General features: G+C 43.3%; 1 long non-coding RNA gene across 1 annotated transcript in view; it reads right to left on the bottom strand.

Moving 5' to 3' along the window:
• Positions 1–1,228: 1,228 nt before the first annotated feature.
• Positions 1,229–20,622, bottom strand: part of LOC117351071 — a 228,646-nt gene continuing 209,252 nt past the window's right edge. Inside the window, exon 3 of the long non-coding RNA XR_004537319.1 lies at positions 1,229–1,358. This is a non-coding gene — a long non-coding RNA (uncharacterized LOC117351071). The remainder of the gene's footprint in view (positions 1,359–20,622) is intronic.

The raw sequence follows: 20,622 nt of genomic DNA on the forward strand, positions 1-20,622 counted from the left end.
AGAAGAGAGGACCTTTATTTGGCTTCATCCCCCTGTGAAAAAATAGAGAGTGTGTGACCCCCAAGTGCTCTTTGCCAACTCCCTCCTAACATGATCCAAGAACCTTGGGTGTTTAATGGGGCAGAATCGATCCCCAGGTAATACTTATGCTAATGTGCAAATGAACATGTATGTACATGTGTGTTTTTCCCCTGATAATATTAGAGACATTTTCAAAACTCTACATGTCCAAAAAATGGCCTTGCCAGGACGTCCAAGATTTTCTAAAACATTTTTCTGGACATCTTGCGAGCTGTTCTACCCAATGTATATCCAAGAGGTGGGGTATCGGAGGCAGGCTTTGGATGGGCTTTGACATCTTGCAACAACAATTGAATCTTTCCCAGGATGTCCTGGATGGAACTTAGACATTGAATGAAACAGTGTCTAGAACAGCACTACCTGGTATGGAAATTGTACTGGCTTCCGATAGAGGCCAGGGTTATATTCAAGTTTGGATTACTATGTTACAAGGTGCTGTTTGATCTTACAGCAAATTACTTGAAGGATCATTTTGAATTGGTAATACCAAAACAGTCTCCACGCCTTCTATCTTATTTCACGTTCCCTTCTGTAAAGGAATGTCGATACAAAATTTTTTTTAAAATAGACTATTTTTGTACCAGGCTGCGATCAGAGACAAGAAATTTATTCGGCTAATAGCTAACACAACATCGTATAAACATTTCAGGAAACTTTTGAAAATCTATTTATTTGATAAATTTTTGTAATACAGAACCATGACATATTAATTGCTTTTGTACTTCCTGAGACTGTCTCAGATTCTTAAAGTTGTAAGCCGCATTGAACTACATTAGGTTTTGCAGTATATATTTGATAATGTAATGTAAATCCTAGTAGAGTATGATGAATGGGCTAGTGAATCATAGAAAGAAGATCCATGGTCCATAAGCCACTCTAACCACTACATTTATGGTGGAAAGTATGAGACCACCAAAACCTTACTATGAGTTGTGATTTAAAAAAAATACGGTGAATGCTGCTGCCGAGCACCAAAGTGAACCAAAAAAAGTAGGTAAAGACACCCCAAGCAAGTAAAGCCAACCAAAAAAGGTGGGGAGTGGGACAGTACACATCAACCCGAAGGACTACCAAATTTATTTTATAAAATAGCAAATCAACACATAAATGTAAAATGCAAATCAATATCAATACATAAATATAAAGTCCTTGGTCTTCGTGCCCCAACACCATCCATCAGAAAGGCAGAGATTTTCAATATTGGAAGTTGCACATCATACCTTAGTAACAGTGTGTGACAAGTTTCAACTTGTTCGGTGCAGTCGGTCAGTTGTGAGCTAAAGTTGGGAGAAGGAGTGTTTTAAATCACGGATCATGAACAACACATTAACATTAAATTTTGTTTCAAACTGTAAAAAAGTGCTAAATAAACACATGAAATGTTAAAATTAGTTTATGGTGATGCTGCAGTGACCACGAAGATGGTTTACAAGTGGTTTGAGTGATTTTGTAACGGTTGTGAATCAGCTGAAGATGAGGAGAGATCCACATCAAAAACCCAAGAGAATGTTGAAAGAGTAAGAAAAATGATTCAATCAAACAAGTGAATGACTGTTAGGGAAGTTTCTAAGGATCTGAACATCTCTTACGGTTTTGTTCAAAACATTTTAACAACAGATTTGAACATGAGAAATAGGCAAATGGCTTCATCCTCCACTATGACAATGCTCCGTGTCACATCGTTTCTGGTATGGCAATTTCTGCCAAATAAAAACATTATGATTTGTCCTCGTCCATCTTATTCTGGCACTGTGTAACTTCTGGCTCTTCTCCAAAGTCAAAATGACCATGAAAGGTAAATGTTTGAATCGATTCAGAACATCGAGGCAGCCACAATAGCGCAACTAAAGATACTCGCAAAAGATGACTTCCAGAACTGCTTCAGAAAGTGGCAAGAACGATAAGTGTGTTTGAAGCGAGGGAGAGTATTTTGAGGAAGATTAATGGTAATGCGTCTTTTACCGTAATAACTTTTTTAAAACATTCACCGTAATTTTTTTTTAATCACACCTATTATGCTCTCATATAGGTGCCACCTGTGACCATAAAGGTTATTGGGGTGGTAGGCAGATGGGTATAGCAGGTTTTGGGGAAGTTTTGTAGGGCACACCCTACGTTATAAGGGGTTATGGTGAGATGTGCCCTCTAAGATGCTCCACAGCTCTATTGTTATGTCTATGTGACCAGTCCATTACAATGCTGGCGCCTCCCAGGTCCAAATGGTCTGCATTAGGACGTTTTGAACTTCAACAGTTTTGTGGTCGAAAATGGCAAATAAATGTGGATGTCCTAAGGGTTGGACATCCTGTCAGCCAAGACGTCTTAAGGAGATGATTTAAAAAAAAAAAATTGGTCATCATGTGATGCGGTTGGTTTCAAAAATGGTCGTTTCTCCACCTCTGACTTTGGACATCTTGTGGGAAACATCCAAAGTCGGACTTAGACGTCCTATCAAAAATGGCCTCCCATTTGTATTTTAGAAAATCCTTAGTATTCACAAAGCCTAGTTATATGTATTTATTTATTTTCTATCTCTTTGCAGTTGAACAGTTTAGAGACAACAGACAGCCTATGCAAAGTTATCCTTCTTGCATCCTATTGGTTTCATATGCTGTCCAACCCGTGTTTGACAAGCATATATCCACATATAGATGACGAAGGGAGCAGATAAGACACCAGCAAATAAGAGAAAATACTGTAGATGCAACATAAGAACATAAGAACATAAGCAATGCCTCTGCTGGGTCAGACCTGAGGTCCATCATGCCCAGCAGTCCGCTCACGCGGCGGCCCAACAGGTCCAGGACCTGTGCAGTAATCCTCTATTTATACCCCTCTATCCCCTTTTCCAGCAGGAAATTGTCCAATCCTTTCTTAAACCCCTGTACTGTACTCTGCCCTATTACTCCCTCTGGAAGCGCATTCCAGGTGTCCACCACTCGTTGGGTAAAGAAGAACTTCCTAGCATTCGTTTTAAATCTGTCCCCTTTCAACTTTTCCAAGTGTCCTCTTGTTCTTTTATTTTTCGAAAGTTTGAAGAATCTGTCCTTCTCTACTCTCTCTATGCCCTTCATGATCTTATAAGTCTCTATCATATCCCCTCTAAGTCTCCTCTTCTCCAGGGAAAAGAGACCCAGTTTCTCCAATCTCTCAGCGTATGAGAGGTTTTCCATCCCTTTTATCAAGCGTGTCGCTCTCCTCTGAACCCTCTCGAGTAACGCCATATCCTTCCTAAGGTACGGAGACCAATATTGGACGCAGTATTCCAGATGCGGGCGCACCATCGCCCGATACAATGGCAGGATAACTTCTTTTGTCCTTGTTGTAATACCCTTCTTGATTATGCCTAGCATTCTATTTGCTTTCTTAGCGGCTGTTGCGCACTGTGCCGTCGGCTTCATTGTCATGTCCACCATTACCCCCAAGTCCCTTTCTTGGTTGCTCTCATTCAATAATATCCCTCCCATCGTATAGTTGTACCTCGGGTTTCTGTTTCCAACATGCAATACTTTACATTTCTCAACGTTGAACTTCATCTGCCATCTCGCCGCCCATTCCCCCAATTTGTTCAAGTCCCTTTGCAATTCTTCGCATTCCTCTTTAGTCCCAGCTCCACTAAATAGTTTTGTATCGTCCGCAAATTTTATTATCTCACACTTCGTGCCTGTTTCTAGATCATTTATGAATATATTAAATAGCAGCGGCCCGAGCACTGAGCCCTGCGGAACACCACTCGTGACCCCCATCCAGTCCGAGTAGTGGCCCTTCACCCCTACCCTCTGTTTCCTACCCGCCAACCAGTTCCTGATCCATCTATGTACGTCTCCGTCCACTCCATGGTTCTTCAGTTTCCGGAGTAGACGTTCGTGAGGCACCTTGTCAAAGGCTTTTTGGAAATCAAGGTATATGATGTCTATGGGGTCTCCTCTGTCCATCCGTTTGTTAATTCCTTCGAAGAAGTGCAATAAGTTCGTTAGGCACGATCTCCCCCTGCAGAAACCATGTTGGGTTGTTTTCAAAAGTTCGTTTCTTTCCAGATGTTCATCGATGTGTTCTTTAATCAGTGCTTCCGTCAGTTTCCCCGGAACCGAAGTCAAACTCACTGGTCTGTAGTTTCCCGGGTCACCTCTTGATCCCTTTTTAAAGATGGGCGTGACATTGGCTATCTTCCAATCCTCCGGGATCATGCCTGTTTTCAAGGATAGGTTGCAAATTTGCTGCAGTAGTTCCGCTATCTCCTCCTTTAATTCCTTCAGAACCCTGGGATGGATTCCGTCCGGACCCGGGGATTTGTCAGTTTTAAGTTTTTCTATCTGCCTGTGTACATCATCAAGGCTCACTTCCATGGATGTTAATTTTTCTGCTTGATTTCCATTGAATATTTGTTCAGGTTCCGGTATGTTGGTTGTGTCTTCGTTTGTAAATACAGACGAGAAGAACATGTTGAGTCTTTCTGCGACTTCTTTCTCCTCCTTCACCGCTCCCTTCCTGTCTCCTTCGTCCAGCGGTCCTACCTCCTCCCTAGCTGGCTGTTTCCCTTTAACATATCTGAAGAACGGTTTGAAATTTCGTGCCTCCCTGGCTAGCCTCTCTTCATACTCTCTTTTGGCTTTTCGAACCACACGGTGACATTCTTTTTGATACTTCCTGTGCTCCTTCTGGTTCCCTTCAGTTTTGTCCTTTTTCCATTCCCTGAATGAATTTTTCTTATTGCCTATCGCTTCCTTCACTATTTTAGTCATCCATACTGGGTCTTTTGTTCGACCCTTTTTGCACCCCTTTCTGAATCTGGGGATGTGCAGATTTTGTGCCTCGCTCACTGTGTCTTTGAAAAAAGACCAGGCATGTTCTACTGTTTGCCATTTTTTGGAAGTGTTCCTAAGTTTCTTCCTTACCATTTCCCTCATTGCTTCATAGTTTCCTTTCCTGAAGTTGAAAGATGTCGCTATGGTTCTCTTTCCGTTCGGTATGCCTACTTCAACCTTGAACTTGATCATATTATGATCACTGTTTCCCAACGGTCCCACTACTTCCACTTCCTTTGCAGGTCCCCTTAGTCCATTTAGGATTAAATCCAGAGTGGCATTTCCTCTCGTCGGTTCTCTAACAAGCTGCTCCATGAAGCAATCTTGTATAGCCTCCAGGAATTCTGTCTCCCTAGCGCATCTTGAGCTTCCAAGACTCCAGTCTATCCCAGGATAGTTGAAGTCTCCCATAACAACTGTGTAACCACTTTTGCATTCTCGCTTCATCTCGGCATCCATTTCTTTATCGCTATCTCCAGTTTGCCCGGGTGGACGATAGTATAGGCCCATCTTTATTTCATGCCCTTTCCTACCCGGTATTTTAACCCATAGCGATTCCAGTTTGTTGATCATCTCCGCTGTGTCCATTCTTGTCGATTGTATGCTTTCTTTTACGTATAGGGCTATTCCTCCTCCTTTCTGACCTGACCTATCCCGGCGATAGAGCTTGTACCCCGGCAGTGCTGTATCCCATTTGTTTTCCTCATTCCACCACGTTTCAGAGATTCCAATGATGTCTATGTCCTCTGCATTGGCCATGGCTTCTAGCTCCCCCATTTTGTTTCTTAAACTCCTTGCATTAGTATATATGCAGTTTAGATCCTGGCATTTTGTCGTCTTCATTTCTTTTCCCTGTGCTTCAGTCTTTGGTGTCTTCTCTTTTGCTACAATCTTTCTAACCTCCTCTTCTGGGTTAGTTGACTCCTGTAATTTGTCTCTTGTTTCTTCCCTGCCTTTTTTCCCCTTAGTATCTTCACGGGATACCTTTTTCCGAATCATCGACGCTAGGTCGACTGTCGGCTTTCCCCTTTCTCTTAGTTTAAAGCCTGTTCTATTCCTCTCTTGACGTTGTTTGCTAGAAGTCTTGTTCCCGCCACGCTCAGGTGCAGTCCATCTCTCCTGTAGAGCTTGCTCTTGCCCCAGAACGTTGTCCAGTTCCTCACGAAGTGGAACCCTTCTTCCTCACACCATCTCCTCATCCATGCATTTATTGATTGTAGTTCTTCCTGCCTTTTCACATCTGCCCTCGGTACCGGTAGGATCTCTGAGAATGCTATCTTCTGGGTCCTCATCTTCAGTTTCCTTCCTAGAATCTTGAACTGTTCTATCAGCGTGCCTCTTCTGTAGTCTCTCCTGCTGACATCATTCGTCCCGATGTGGATCATTACTGCGGTCTCTTCCGTCTCCGCTCCTTCCAGGACCTTCCCAATTTTGTCCACGATGTCCTTGGTTCTCGCTCCTGGGAGGCAGGTCACCAGTCGATCCTCTCTTCCTCCTGCTATGTGGCTGTCCACATGCCTCAATATCGAGTCTCCCACCAGGATCGCTGACTTTCCCTTCTTCAATTTTCTTATCGGTCTCAGGTCAATGTCCTCGGCGATGACGTAGCCAACTACCCTGTACCAGTTTGGATATAGCAAAATAAAGGATAATGGATCTGATAGTCTAGGGCAGTGGTTCCCAACCCTGTCCTGGAGGAACACCAGGCCAATTGGGTTTTCAGGCTAGCCCTAATGAATATGCATGAAGCAAATTTGCATGCCTATCACTTCCATCATATGCAAATCTCTCTCATGCATATTCATTAGGGCTAGCCTGAAAACCCGATTGGCCTGGTGTTCCTCCAGGACAGGGTTGGGAATCACTGGTCTAGGGCAGTGGTTCCCAAACCTGTCCTGGGGGACCCCCAGCCAGTCAGGTTTTCAAGATATCCCTAATAAATATGCATGAGAGAGATTTGCATACCTGTCACTTCCATTATATGCAAATCTCTCTCATGCATATTCATTAGGGATATCTTGAAAACCTGACTGGCTGGGGGTCCCCCAGGACAGGTTTGTGAACCACTGGTCTAGGGTTACCATATGGCTCCAGAAAAAGGAGGATAGATCGAGCCATCCGGGTTTTACTTCCATTGCTTTCAAGACAGAGTGAGCCATCTAGGTTTTTCTTCCATTGAAAGTAATGGAAGTAAAACACGGATGTCTCGATCCGTCCTCCTTTTTCTGGAACCATATGGTAACCCTAGATGTACCACCTCTCTGTAGTACAACCAAAGTGTTTTACATTTTATTTTGTGCAGGTTCTCTCTCTCCCCAAGACAACTGGAAGACATGGACGCAGAATTAATTGAAGACATAGAGAATATCACTCTACGAGGAGACGCTGTACTGCTAGGGGACTTCAATATGCCTAATGCAGACTGGAACTCATTTTCAGCGACAACCAGCAGTAGCAGGAGGCTCTTAACCTCCATAAAGGGAGCACGTCTCAAACAAATGGTAACGGAGCCCACTAGGGCCCAGGCGATCCTCGACCTGGTACTCACCAACAGGGAAAGCGTCTCAGAGGTCTCAGTAGGAGATACGCTAGCCTCCAGCAACCACAACATAGTATGGTCACAAGTGTTAAGCAAGTTGGCCAGTCACAAGGGTTAAGCAAGTTGGCCAGTCATAAGGAGCTACATTGGGAATCAAGCTTACTGCATTAACCATTAAGCTACTCCTCCACAGCAGTAAGGAGTCTAGTTCACAGGCCCAGTAGTTGAGCATCTCCAGTTGCCACAGCAGTCCTCAGATGAATCTGGCAGCAGGACCCCTGGGGCTTTCTACTCAGTCAGAGCAGTCTGAGAAGCAGTCTTAAGGGTCTTATAAGCAGAAGGCATTTCTGTCCGGAAAAATGTGTCTGAGAGAGAATGGATGAAGCTGAGGATGGAGAGGAATGAAGAGGAAAGAATGTACAAAGGCCTCATCAGAAGAAAACAAAAGCATAAAGTGGAAATGTGAGGATCTGGAGAAGCACTGCCAAAGATCCCCTGCTACAGCTGTGGAGCTCCCATTATAGTACAAGAGAGCGATTTTGACATTTTTATCCTTTTCAGGACAAAAATAGAAAACCGTTTCCATTTAATTCTGTCACTTGCCATGAAAGGGACATGTGAACAAACCTTTTGCTCTGTAAAGCTCACTGCCTGCAGTATTTTTGATCCAAAATATTTTTAAAGAGACAGTATGATTTTCTCAATAGGCAGTGTTTGTAGCTGCCAGACTAATTTAATTTAATGTGGCGTCTTATATACTGCTAAATCTCCTAAGGATTCAAAGCGGTTTACAAAACAATTAAATTGACTTTACCTTACAAACCATCATAGAAAGCCAGTCTAAGATATTCTGGGGCTCATTTAAAACACAAACACCAAACTGTCCCAAAAACGGCGTAACAGGCAATCACTGGCAACCTCCTGCAGTCGATGTCAATACCAGAAATTCAATGCCAGCACTATAACCAGCCACCGGCATTGAATTTCTAGTCTATTTTTGCTATATAGTCATGTCTGCTTAGTTCGTGGCTCTGGTTGGGGGGGAGGGGGAAGGGAGTGTAAAAAGTGTGACAGTGTATGGCAGTGGTCTCAAACTCAAACCCTTTGCAGGGCCACATTTTGTATTTGTAGGTACTTGGAGGGCATCAGAAAAAATAGTGAATGTCTTATTAAAGAAATTACAATTTTGCATGAGGTAAAACTCTTTATAGTTTATAAATCTTTCCTTTTGGCTGAGTCTTAATAATAATATTGTAATTTATAGGTAAAGAGACATAGGATCAAGAAACTGTTTTATTTTTACTTTTGTGATTATGATAAACATACCGAGGGCCTCAAAATAGGACCTGGCAGGCCGCATGTGGACCCCGGGCCGCGAGTTTGAGACCACTGGTGTATGGTGTGGGAAGATTCGAATTGTATCTAGCTGTTATGGATTAGAATTATTTGCTTTTCCAAACCAAGGCTCAAAATGAGTTATATTTCAGATACAGTAGGATTCCTATCCCCAGTAGGGCTTATAAACTGAATTTGCACTTGACTGCCTCAAGTATACATAAAATATGTTCTTGAGGCAATCACAAGTAAACTTAGATTACATGCAATGATTTGTGCAAGAACAAGGTCACAAGGAAAAAGTATTGGTGGTAGATGTGGGATCTTCTGAATCCCAACTTCTCTGATTCTCAGCCCACTGTGTTAGGCTAGTCCACTCAGGTAGGGAGATAGGGCATCTCACCAGACATGTGTCTACACACTGCAATTCTTCAACATAGGACTTAAAACCAAAAGTATGGGAAGAGGCAGGAAAACAAAAACCTGACACATATACCCTGCTGGAGAGGGTGCAAAGATGAGCCACGAAGCTTGTCAAGAACTTGAGCTACAAAGAACGCCTCGGAAAACTGGGATTGTTCACCCTCGAGAAGAGAAGACTGCGAGGGGACATGATAGAGACTTTTAAAATACTAAAAGGATTCGACAAAATAGAGCAAGAAACATCGTTATTCACATTGTCCAATGTGACTCGGACAAGAGGTCATGGATTGAAGCTGAGGGGCACCAGGCCCAGGACAAATATCAGGAAATTCTGCTTCGCACAACAAGTGGTGGACGCTTGGAACGCACTCCCGGAGGAGGTCGTGATGGAGACCACCATTCCGGGATTCAAGGGCAAGTTGGATGCATACCTTCTCGCAAATCACATTGAGGGATACGAGTAAACAAGGTTTCTCAACAGGGAACACCTGGCTTGGCCTCCGCGGGTGCGGGTCGCCGGACTGGATGGACCTAGGGTCTGATCCGGCGAAGCCATTTCTTATGCTCTTAATAATAATAATCTACTATAGCAATTAATCCAGGAAGTGCTGGTCTGGAATCATTAATGCAATTTAAAATTAGCTTAATTTGCTACCTCGGCCCCTGATATCTACTGCCAGGCACACAAATTAAAAATGTGCAAAATAAAATCAGGTAGCCTTTAAAATGCAATGAATGCATATCATCATAGAAAGAGTTTATCATGGCTCCCCATCCCTGTGTCATTCTCTAACAAACAGCAAAACACAAATAGCAGAAAGAAGCACCAAGAGGGGGAGAGCACACCAGTTCAGACCCAACATAACATAACATAGTAGATGATGGCAGATAAAGACCCGAATGGTCCATCCAATCTGCCCAACCTGATTCAATTTAAATTTTTTCTTCTTCTTAGCTATTTCTGGGCAAGAATCCAAAGCTCTGCCCCGATGCTGTGCTTAGGTTCCAACTACTGAAGTCTCTGTCAAAGCTCACTCCAGCCATTGAAGCCCTCCCCAGCACAACCTCCACCAAACAGCCATATATAGACACAGACCATGCAAGTCTACCTAGTACTGGCCTTAGTTCTTCAATATTTACTATTATTTTCCGATTCTAGATCCTCTGTGTTCATCCCACGCTTCTTTGAATTCAGTCACCATTTTCCTCTCCACCACCTCTCCTGGGAGCACATTCCAGGCATCCACCACCCTCTCTGTAAAGAAGAATTTCCTTACATTGCTCTTGAGTCTACCACCCCTGAACCTCAAATTATATCCTCTGGTTTTACCCTTTACCTTTCTCTTGAAATGTTTTTGTTCTACGTTAATACCTTTCAAGTATTTGAACGTCTGAATCATATCTCCCCTGTCCCTCCTTTCCTCTAGGGCAGGGGAGCCCAAAATGTCGATCGCATTGACTTTGCATTCTCCCTGCTTTCCCGATGCCGCAAAAGCAGCAGTTTTGAATCCTTTGTGAAGTGCTTTACAATTCATAAAAATAGCTTTCAAATATATAAAAGTGGATGTTTTCCTTGGCATTTTGACTGCAATGATATAGGCAGATTGAAATAGTAAGTTTCTTCCTTTTGGATTGATTCTCTGAAGAAGCGTGGCAAAATTGGCCCGTCAGAATCACCATTGCCAGCTTGGCAGCTGGCAATGAATATTATGCCTTTTTTATATGGAAAAGTGTTTAATAAGTATACTGTACTGTGTATATGAAAAATGTTTTTTTTTTAAATACTATTTAAAATTTTTTTTGCACAATTAAAGATTTGCATTTTTGCACACCTAAAATATAGCGTTGCAGTTTGCACATTTAAAGCTTTACGGAGGTGGCGGAGGATCAATGATCAGAATATGGTTGCTTTAGCTGAACAGCGATTCCAGTTGACTTGCATGCACTAACAACCTTTCTGAGATCCTTTCTCCACAACTCTTATTGATATAAAAGATTTATTGATATAGAAGATTTATTAATAATAAAGAATTACATAATTCATATTCTCATTTTTTTAATGTTTTGGGGCTATTAACAAGATCCACTTCTGGTTTTGTATATATACGCATCTACAGCTCATATAAATATGCCCTGGACAGTAAGATACAGTGGCGTAGCGAGGGTAAAAGGTGCCCAGGGCAGTGATGCCACCCCTCCTGATTTCAGAGGGGAGCTAGGCTGGCGTGAGCAGCTGGTCTGTGAAGTTGCTCATGCTGGCCAAGAATTAAAGAGATACAGAGGTGGGGGGAAGGGAGGGCGTGAGCATGGTGTGGGGTGGAGAGGTGCTGATGTCTCCACCAAGACGGACCCTCCCCCTTACAACACCACTGGTAAGATGAATTTTTTATGCAGTACTTTTTCATCTCCTACAAGATCAGCAAAAAAGAAACAGCAATTAGGTGATATGTTTATACACATAGAGAAAAGAGTTTGATATACTTCTGTAACACTATGCAAAGAAGAGTGTCAGAACTGAAAACACGAAGCAAAGTAAAAAAAGAATACAGACCTTAGTAATTAAAAATTAAACCCCCGAGAGAACAACAGTTTAAGAATTGAAAAGGAATGAATTAAAAAACAATTAGTACAGATAGAAAAGTAAAGGATGAGAGATGAATAAATTGAATCACTTATAAAACTCTAATGACATTCAAAAATCTAATTTTTCTACTGTCAACCCATTTTGATTAACTGCTAAATAATTTTTCTATGGACTTGGCATATTTTGAACAAAATGTGCTGTTTCCTGCATCTATTGGCTTTCTCTGATTTATTATTATTTTTGTGGGAATAATAGAAGAAGGAAAGAACGAAGAAGCAGAGAGAAAAATGGAAGATAGTGACAGGGAGGAAGAAAACCTGTATGATGAAGTCACAGCCTATAGTGATGTCACAATTGATCCCATACAAACATGATGTTGCTATCCTGCTTTTTATCAAGAGAGTCTTAATTGCTGCAAATGGAAGAAATATTCATCAGAGTTCTGTGAGACAGTGGATGATAGAGGGATTAGCGCTTCCTCACTGAGGGCACAGTTTAGCTGACAGTAGGAGGTGCTAAACTGCCACAGCAGGACCTCAGTCAGAGGGGCGAGTCTGAAAGTGAAGGAAGCTTAACTGCCCTGAAAGAGTGTAGAACCAGGGAAGCTTTCTCCAGTGGGAGACCCCAAGGCAAGAGGTCTCTTGACAATGTTCCACACAGACGTCTAATAAATAAACTGTGTGCCCTAGGGATAGGTCCCAAAGTGACAGGCTGGGTCAGGAACTGATTGAGTGGAAGGTGACAGAGGGTAGTGATCAATGGCGATCGCTCTGAGGAAAGGGATGTTACCAGTGGTGTGCCTCAAGGTTCTGTTCTTGGGTCTGTTCTTTTTAACATTTTTATAAATGATACTGCTGAAGGGTTGTCAGGTAAGATTTGCCTCTTTGCAAATCTGCAATAGAGTAGACACACTGGATAGTGTGAATAACATGAAGAAAGATCTGGCGAAGCTTGATGAATGGTCTGAAATTTGGCAGCTAAAATTTAATGCTAAGAAATGCAAGGTCATGCATTTGGGCTGCAAAAACTAGAGGGAATGGTACAGTTTAGGGGGTGAGGAACTTATGTGCATGATGGAAGACTGGGACTTGGGTGTGATTGTATGTGATGATCTTAAGGTGGCCAAACAGGTTGAAAAGGTGACGGCGAAAGCTAGAAGGATGCTAGGTTGCATAGGGAGAGCTATAGCCAGCAGGAAAAAGGAGGTATTGATGCCTCTGTATAAGACTCTGGTGAGACCTCATTTAGAATATTGTGTACAATTCTGAGATCGCACCTTCAAAACAATATAAAAAGGCTGGAGTTGGTCCAGAGGAAGGCTACTAAGATGGTGTGTGGTCTTCATGATAAGGCGTATGGGGGACAGACTTAAAGATCTCATCTATATACTTTGGAGGGAAGGTGGGTGAGGGGAGATATCATAGAGAGGTTTAATTACCTACGTAATATAAATGTGCATGAGTCAAGCGTGCCTTTTTCCTAACAGTGCACATTTCCAAAAGAGCGTTCCTTCTTCCTAAAGAGCACATACTTCCAATAGAGTGCGTCTTCTTCCTAAAGAGCACATACTTCCAAAAGAGCGTTCCTTCTTCCTAAAGAAAACACACTTCCAATAGAGCGCGCCTTTTTCCTAAAGAGCGCACACTTCCAATAGAGCGCGTCTTCTTCCTAACAGAGTGCACACTTCCAATAGAGCGCGTCTTCTTCCTTACAGAGTGCACACTTCCAATAGAGCGCGTCTTCTTCCTAACAGTGCACACTTCCAATAGAGCATTCCTAAAAGTGCACACTTCCAATAGAGCGTCCCTAAAAGTGCACACTTCCAAAAGAGTACCTTCTTCCTAACAGAGCGCACACTTCCAATAGAGCGCGTCTTCTTCCTAACAGAGCGCACACTTCCAATAGAGCGCGTCTTCTTCCTAAAGAGCGCACATTTCCAATAGAGCGCGTCTTCTTCCTAAAGAGCGCACACTTCCAATAGAGCGCGTCTTCTTCCTAACAGAGCGCATACTTCCAATAGAGCGCGTCTTCTTCCTAAAGAGCGCACACTTCCAATAGAGCGCGTCTTCTTCCTAAAGAGCGCACACTTCCAATAGAGCGCGTCTTCTTCCTAAAGAGCGCACACTTCCAATAGAGCGCGTCTTCTTCCTAAAGAGCGCACACTTCCAATAGAGCGCGTCTTCTTCCTAAAGAGCGCACACTTCCAATAGAGCGCGTCTTCTTCCTAAAGAGCGCACACTTCCAATAGAGCGTGCCTTCTTCCTAACAGTGCACACTTCCAATAGAGCGTTCCTAACAGTGCACACTTCCAAAAGAGTACCTTCTTCCTAACAGAGCGCACACTTCCAATAGAGCGCGTCTTCTTCCTAACAGAGCGCACACTTCCAATAGAGCGCGTCTTCTTCCTAGCAGAGCGCACACTTCCAATAGAGTGTGTCTTCTTCCTAGCAGAGCGCACACTTCCAATAGAGTGTGTCTTCTTCCTAGCAGAGCGCACACTTCCAATAGTGCTTCCTAAAGAGCGCACACTTCCAATAGAGCATGTCTTCTTCCTAAAGAGCATACATTTCCAACAGTGTGCCTTCTTCCTTAAGAGTGTACACTCTTTCCAAAATAGCATGTGCATTTTATCCCAAAACTGCACAACCCCCCAAAAAAAATAATAATAATTTTTCAGTTATTTTTCTTGTCATTTCAGGCAAAATAATGACATGAACCACCATGAGGAAACATCATTTCAAACAAATGTATATCCATGTTTATTGGATTTGCTGCACAAACTTTCAGTTTAAAATGTCAAAGTAATTTAAAATTGACTAGAAAAGAAAGAAACACTAATCATTATGACTGGAAAGCATTGATAAAGTACAGATTTCAGTTTATCTTGAAAGACAGTTAAATCACCACAAGAGCAGGGGGAAAGCCATAATATATATAATTAATGAACCCATAGCATTTCATAATCTCAAAAGACCTTGGACTCTAGTCAAAACTTTAAATTTTGATATGTGAGAAACCCCCCCATTCCCCTCCCCCCTGAAGAATGCCTCTGCAGGAAATCAGAAGGTTCAGGATTCTTCAGGGACTTCATTGATGAGGTTGGGTTTTAGGCACTGGTGGAATGAGGCATTATGATGTCACGATACCAGAGACTGAAGCTCTTCACACTTATTTATTCAGTTTTCTATACTGTTCTCCCAGGAGAGCTCAATGGTTTACATGAATTTATTTGGGTATTCCAGCATTTTTCCCTGTCTGTCCTGATGGGCTCACAATCTATCTAATGTATCTGGGGCAATGGGGGGATTCAGTGACTTGCCCAGGGTCACAAAGAGCAGCCGAGTTTGAACCCACAACCTCAGGGTGCTGAGGCTGTAGCTTTAACCACTGTAACCATACTCTCCCCTTGCAATTGCAGTCTAGTGAGGCCAACTACCATAACAAACAGGCCTTTCAGCTCTTCAACATGCAGGAGGTGCTCAATGAAAAAGATCTCATCACTGATGTGATCAAAACTGAGCTTGAAGGTATAGGGGAGGAGGGAGCCCTCACCTTGCTCTGGAGCCAGGGCTAGCCACTCAGATATACAGGAATGGCTGGTATGAAGGTAGCAGAACTATATTTCCATACCCTCTGGTCGTCAATGCATGCACAAAGAATCTGCCATAATGCAGAGGGATGCTGAGAAACAGGGTGTAGGTGGGACAGGCTAAGGATGAGATGTGAGAGACCATCGCAAGCTAGGACAGATTGTAGAAGCAAAGGGCTTTGAAATGTGCAAAGTTCTTGTTTCTGTAGGCTGGAGCTATTCAGTTGGATGACTCTACACTGATAGTGGCCTAATCAGTTGTCCCAAGTACAGAATGACACAGGAACAAAGTTTTTCCCCATCTCCATGGGAATTCATTTTCCCGACCCATTCCAAAGAGTTATTTTGCTGCCCTTGCCCCATTCCTACAAGCTCTGGCCTCATCTGCACAAGCCCCAAACACTTTAAATTTTAAAATCATAAGTGTTCGAGGCAAGTGCGGTTAAGGCAGAGCTTACAGGAATGGGGCAAGAACAGGGATTGTGACAAAACTCATGGAGATGAGAGACGGGGAAATTGAGTTCCTGCGGGGACAGGGAAAAAAATTTGTCCCCGTGTCATTCTCTAGCCCCAAGCATCTATTGTTCCATGCAATGAAAATGATTCTGACCGGATGAGGGATAGGGAAGGTGGGATGGCTCACAGCTTTTGCCTTGGCACCGATTTTCCATCTCATTTCCCACTACTTCTTGAAGTTCTCAGCATTTCAGTATTATGATCTTGGGACAGATGGACACCAAAATGCTTTGTTTGATATAGGCACTGGCTTTTGTGACAGAGCTTTCTAATGCATGGTCACCTCTCAGAGCAGTAAATCAAGCTGACCAGGGATAGCTTGCCTATCGGAGAAGATGCGATATTTTGCAGCCATTGAAGTGGCAAGCAGCACCTAGAGTGTTCTCTTATGGAATTACTACGTATCTGATTCCCATAGGCGATGCCAAAAATGATATAGCCAGATTAGCATCCCGCTACTACTACTACCACCACTAATTATTTCTATAGCGCTACCAGATGCACGCAGCGCTGTACAGAATCACAATGAGTATGAAAACAGTGATGGCATTCTGAAAACAAGAGTCCAATAAACACAGTATGGTACTGTAAATAGAGAATGACACGGTGACAAAATTCATCACCGTTCCCGTCCCCGCGGATAACCGCGGGAAACCATCTTCATGTCATTCTTTAAGGAGAGAGGGAAGAATCAGAGTATGAATGGCCACAACCACTGACCCGCAAGCTTTGCTTTGAAGAATGCTGGTGTAGAAGGACTGAGGCTGAAATAGACAATAGAAAATGACATGGGATTATTTCCCGCGGTTATCCGCGGGGATGGGAACGGTGATGAATTTTGTCACCGTGTCATTCTCTAACTGTAAACCAACAATAATCACATCATAACACTTTCACCAAATGTAGTGCAGTAAATGGAGACTTCACCAAAATCCAGCAATCGCAAACCAAACCAACTCAGCCTGCACGAGTTCATTTAAATGCACAAGGGCGGTAAAAGCCTCAGAAAAAGTAGCACAAGCCAGCTACCGCAGTGGCTCAAGGCCTGCCCCAACAAAATCTCACGAGCATAAAAAGAAACCCTCCTTTTTTGCCAAATTCAAAATGACTCTGTGTAATGCAAAGAACAAAAAGCAGATAATAGTACACAGGCTACTTATCTTATTTTATGCAGAGGATCGGCGCACCAACGACGGCCAGCATTTCACAGTTCTATGCTGCCTCAGGGTGTAGCCGCCAGTCGATCCTCTTCGGGGAGCTGAAAACAAACGCCTGAGGCTTTTTCCTCCTTTTTGTGCATTTAAATGAACTCACGCAGGCTGAGTTGGCTTGGTTTGCGATTGCTGGATTTTGGTGAAGTCTCCATTTGGTGAAAATGTTATGCCGTGATTCTGAAAACAGAGACCCTAATATTTTTCTTTTCAGTTCCACATACAGTTTCTCCTTTCATCTAAAAAAATGGTCTGGTCGATAGACTGCATCCTTTGAGATGTCGGGCTGCTCAGTGACCGCTTTTCCTGCTAATAGTATCTGACTTGTGATTTCTGAAGCTTGAGCAAAGGTCACTGTGGCTGCATTGAAGCGGTCGGTTTTCAGGAACACTTCTCACCACAAATGCAGCGGAGGATTAGATTTCATTCAGCCTCTTTCTTTTTTGTTCCTGGCCATAGACTACATTGTTGAACAAATATAATGTTATAGATGCTTAGAAATCTAATGAAAGTGTATTAGAAACTCCAGCTTCTGATTAGTTGGGTGGCAGGGTGTTAAGATAGCCATGCAGACTACGCCACTACATTCAGGTGGTAGCTTTAGGCCTTCTTAGATTTGATCTTTGATCAACAAGAGAAATAGATCAGAATTTTAGCTCTTACTTGGATGTCACTATAGATTTTCGAGGACTGCTAAGCCCAAGATTTTAGTACACGAGGCAGTCAGCAGGTTATGTCTTAATAGACAAACTATTCTGCCATTTCTGAATGCAAAGATAATTTTGATGGCACCACAGGGCACTCAGAATCACATTCTCTCTCTCCTCTGATTTGCAGATAATATACTTATAAAACTAAAAACAGAATGGTTTGGTTTCAACCAATAGGTTCAAATAGGTCAGAGTACATATGGCTTCAGAGAACCAGTTGACAATTATCTTACCTTGGTTTAAATCCTTCTCTTTAGTAATAATTATAACACGTTCCGTCACCACTAAGCTGGTCATTAATACCTCTACCTTATAGATTCTGAAACTCAGTCAAAAGACCACCTGAAGCTCAGACCCAGTGGCGTAGTAAGGGGGCGGGGGGGGGGGGGCAGACCGCCCTGGGCGCCATCTTGGTGGGGGTGCCGGCACCCCTCCATGCCATGGTCACGCTCTCCCTTCTTTGCCTTCCGTACCTCTTTAAAATCTTCGGCAGTACAAGCAATTACTCTAGCATAGAAACATAGAATATGACGGTAGAAAAGGGCCGTCGGCCCAACAAGTCTGCCCACTCGAAGAACCCTCCCCCTAAGCATTTTTCCGGAGTGTACCCACATGTTTATCCTATCATCTCTTGAAGTCGAGCACGTTGCTGGCCTCAACAACCTGACGTGGAAGACTATTCCAATGATCAACCACCCTTTCGGTGAAGAAGTATTTCCTGATGTTACCATGAAGTCTCCCACCCTTGAGTTTGAGCGGATGCCCTCTTGTTGCTGTGGGACCTGTAAGGAAAAAGATATCTTCCTCCACCTCAGTACGGCCTGTAAGGTATTTGAACGTCTCTATCATGTCTCCCCTCTCTACGTTCTTCGAGAGAATATAACTGCAGCCTGCTTAAACGTTCTTCATATGGGAAGATCCTTGAGTCCTGAGACCATCTTAGTGGCCATTCGCTGAACCGACTCCATTCTCTTCACATCCTTCTGTTAATGGGGCCTCCAATAACTAAACACAGTACTCCAGATGAGGTCTCATCATGGTCCTGTACAATGGCATTATAACTTCAGGCTTTCGGCTGACAAAACTTCCCCGGATGCAACCCAGCATTTGTCTAGCTTTGGTTGAAGCTTTCTCCACTTGATTGGTAGTCTTCATATCTTCACTAATGATTACACCCAGGTCCCGTTCTGTGACAGTTCTTGTTAAGGTTTCATCATTCAGGGTGTATGTTCTGCAGGAGTTACCGCTACCAAGGTGCTTAACCTTACACTTTTTGGCATTAAAACTCAGTTGCCTAGTATCAGACCATTTTTCTAGTAAAAGTAGGTCCTGCCTCATATTGTCAGGCACGGTTGTGTGATGTCCACTACGTTGCATAGCTTAGCGTCATCAGCAAATAATGTAATTTTACCTCAAAGTCCCTGGGGCAGGTTTCGTACAAAGATATTAAATAGTATCTGACCCAAGACCGAGCCCTGCGGCACTCCACTGGTCACTTCTGACGTTTCTGAGGGAGTACCATTTACTACCACCCTCTGAAATCTACCACTAAACCAGTCTTTAACTCATGCAGTCAATGTTTCTCCTAATCCCATTGTATTCATTTTGTTCAATAACCTAAGGTGTGGGACACTATCAAAGGCTTTACTGAACTCCAAATACACTATATCCAGGGACTCTCCCCTATCCAGTTGTTTCGTTACCCAGTCGAAGTAGCTTATCAAATTGGATTGACAAGATTTTCCCTTCGGAAAACCATGCTGGTGGGGATCCCTCAGCCTTTCGTCATCCAGAATCATATCCAATCTGTTTTTAATCAATATCTCCATAAGTTTACACACTATTGATGTGAGATTCACTGGTCTGTAATTTTCAGCTTCTGACCTGCATCCCTTTTTGTGGAGTGGAATGACGTTAGTAGTTTTCCAGTCCAAGGGGACTTTTCCCTTGTTTAGGGAAAGATTGAAAAGCACAGCTAACGGCTCTGCCAGGACATCTCTCAATTCCCGAAGTACCCTGGGGTGTAGATTATCCGGTCCCATGGCTTTGTTCACTTTTAGCCTCGATAGCTCATGGTAAATGCTGCTCGCGGTAATTCAAAATCCCAGAACGGGTCCTCCGAGCACTCCCTTGTCTGCAGCTGTGGTCCGGATCCCGGTGCCTCACAGGTAAAGACCGAGCAGAAGTAGCTATTGAGTAGTTTGGCTTTATCTGAGTCTGAGTCTACATAGTTACCATCAGGTTTCCTGAGGCACACAATCCCGTCTGTGTTTTTTTTCTGTCACTAAAATACCTGAAAAATGATTTATCCCCTTTTTTAACATGCCTAGCCATATTTTCTTCCATCCGGAGTTTGGCATCCCTGACTGCTGTTTTAACAGTTCTAGATTTCACCAGATAGGCTTCCTTAGTTTCCGGTCGTTGTGATTGTTTGTAGTATACAAATGCTCTTTTCTTCCGCTGTACTAGTTCCGAGATCTCTGCGGAGAACCACTGGGATCTATTATTTCTCCTTTGTTTTCTCACGGTTTGTATGTAGCCTGCTGTTTGTGCCTGCCTGGCTCCCTTTGAAATCACTTCTGGGTCGTGGGGCCAGGAAGTGATGTCAGAGGGAAAGCCAGCATGAGCAGTAGGCCAGAGAAGCTGCTCGCACTGGTGAAGATTTAAAGAGGAACAGGGGGTGGGGAGGCCACGAAGTGTGGCATGGGGGTGCAGAAGGAGAAGGGGTGTTGGCGTAGAAGGAGCAGGGGGGTGGCGAGGAGGGGGCAGGGGGGGCCTGGCCTGTATGCCTCCTACCCTTGCTACACCTCTGCTCACACCCTAATCAAA

The sequence above is a fragment of the Geotrypetes seraphini genome, chromosome 17 (assembly GCF_902459505.1).
Source record: "Geotrypetes seraphini chromosome 17, aGeoSer1.1, whole genome shotgun sequence".
NCBI classification, from domain to species: Eukaryota; Metazoa; Chordata; class Amphibia; order Gymnophiona; family Dermophiidae; genus Geotrypetes; species Geotrypetes seraphini.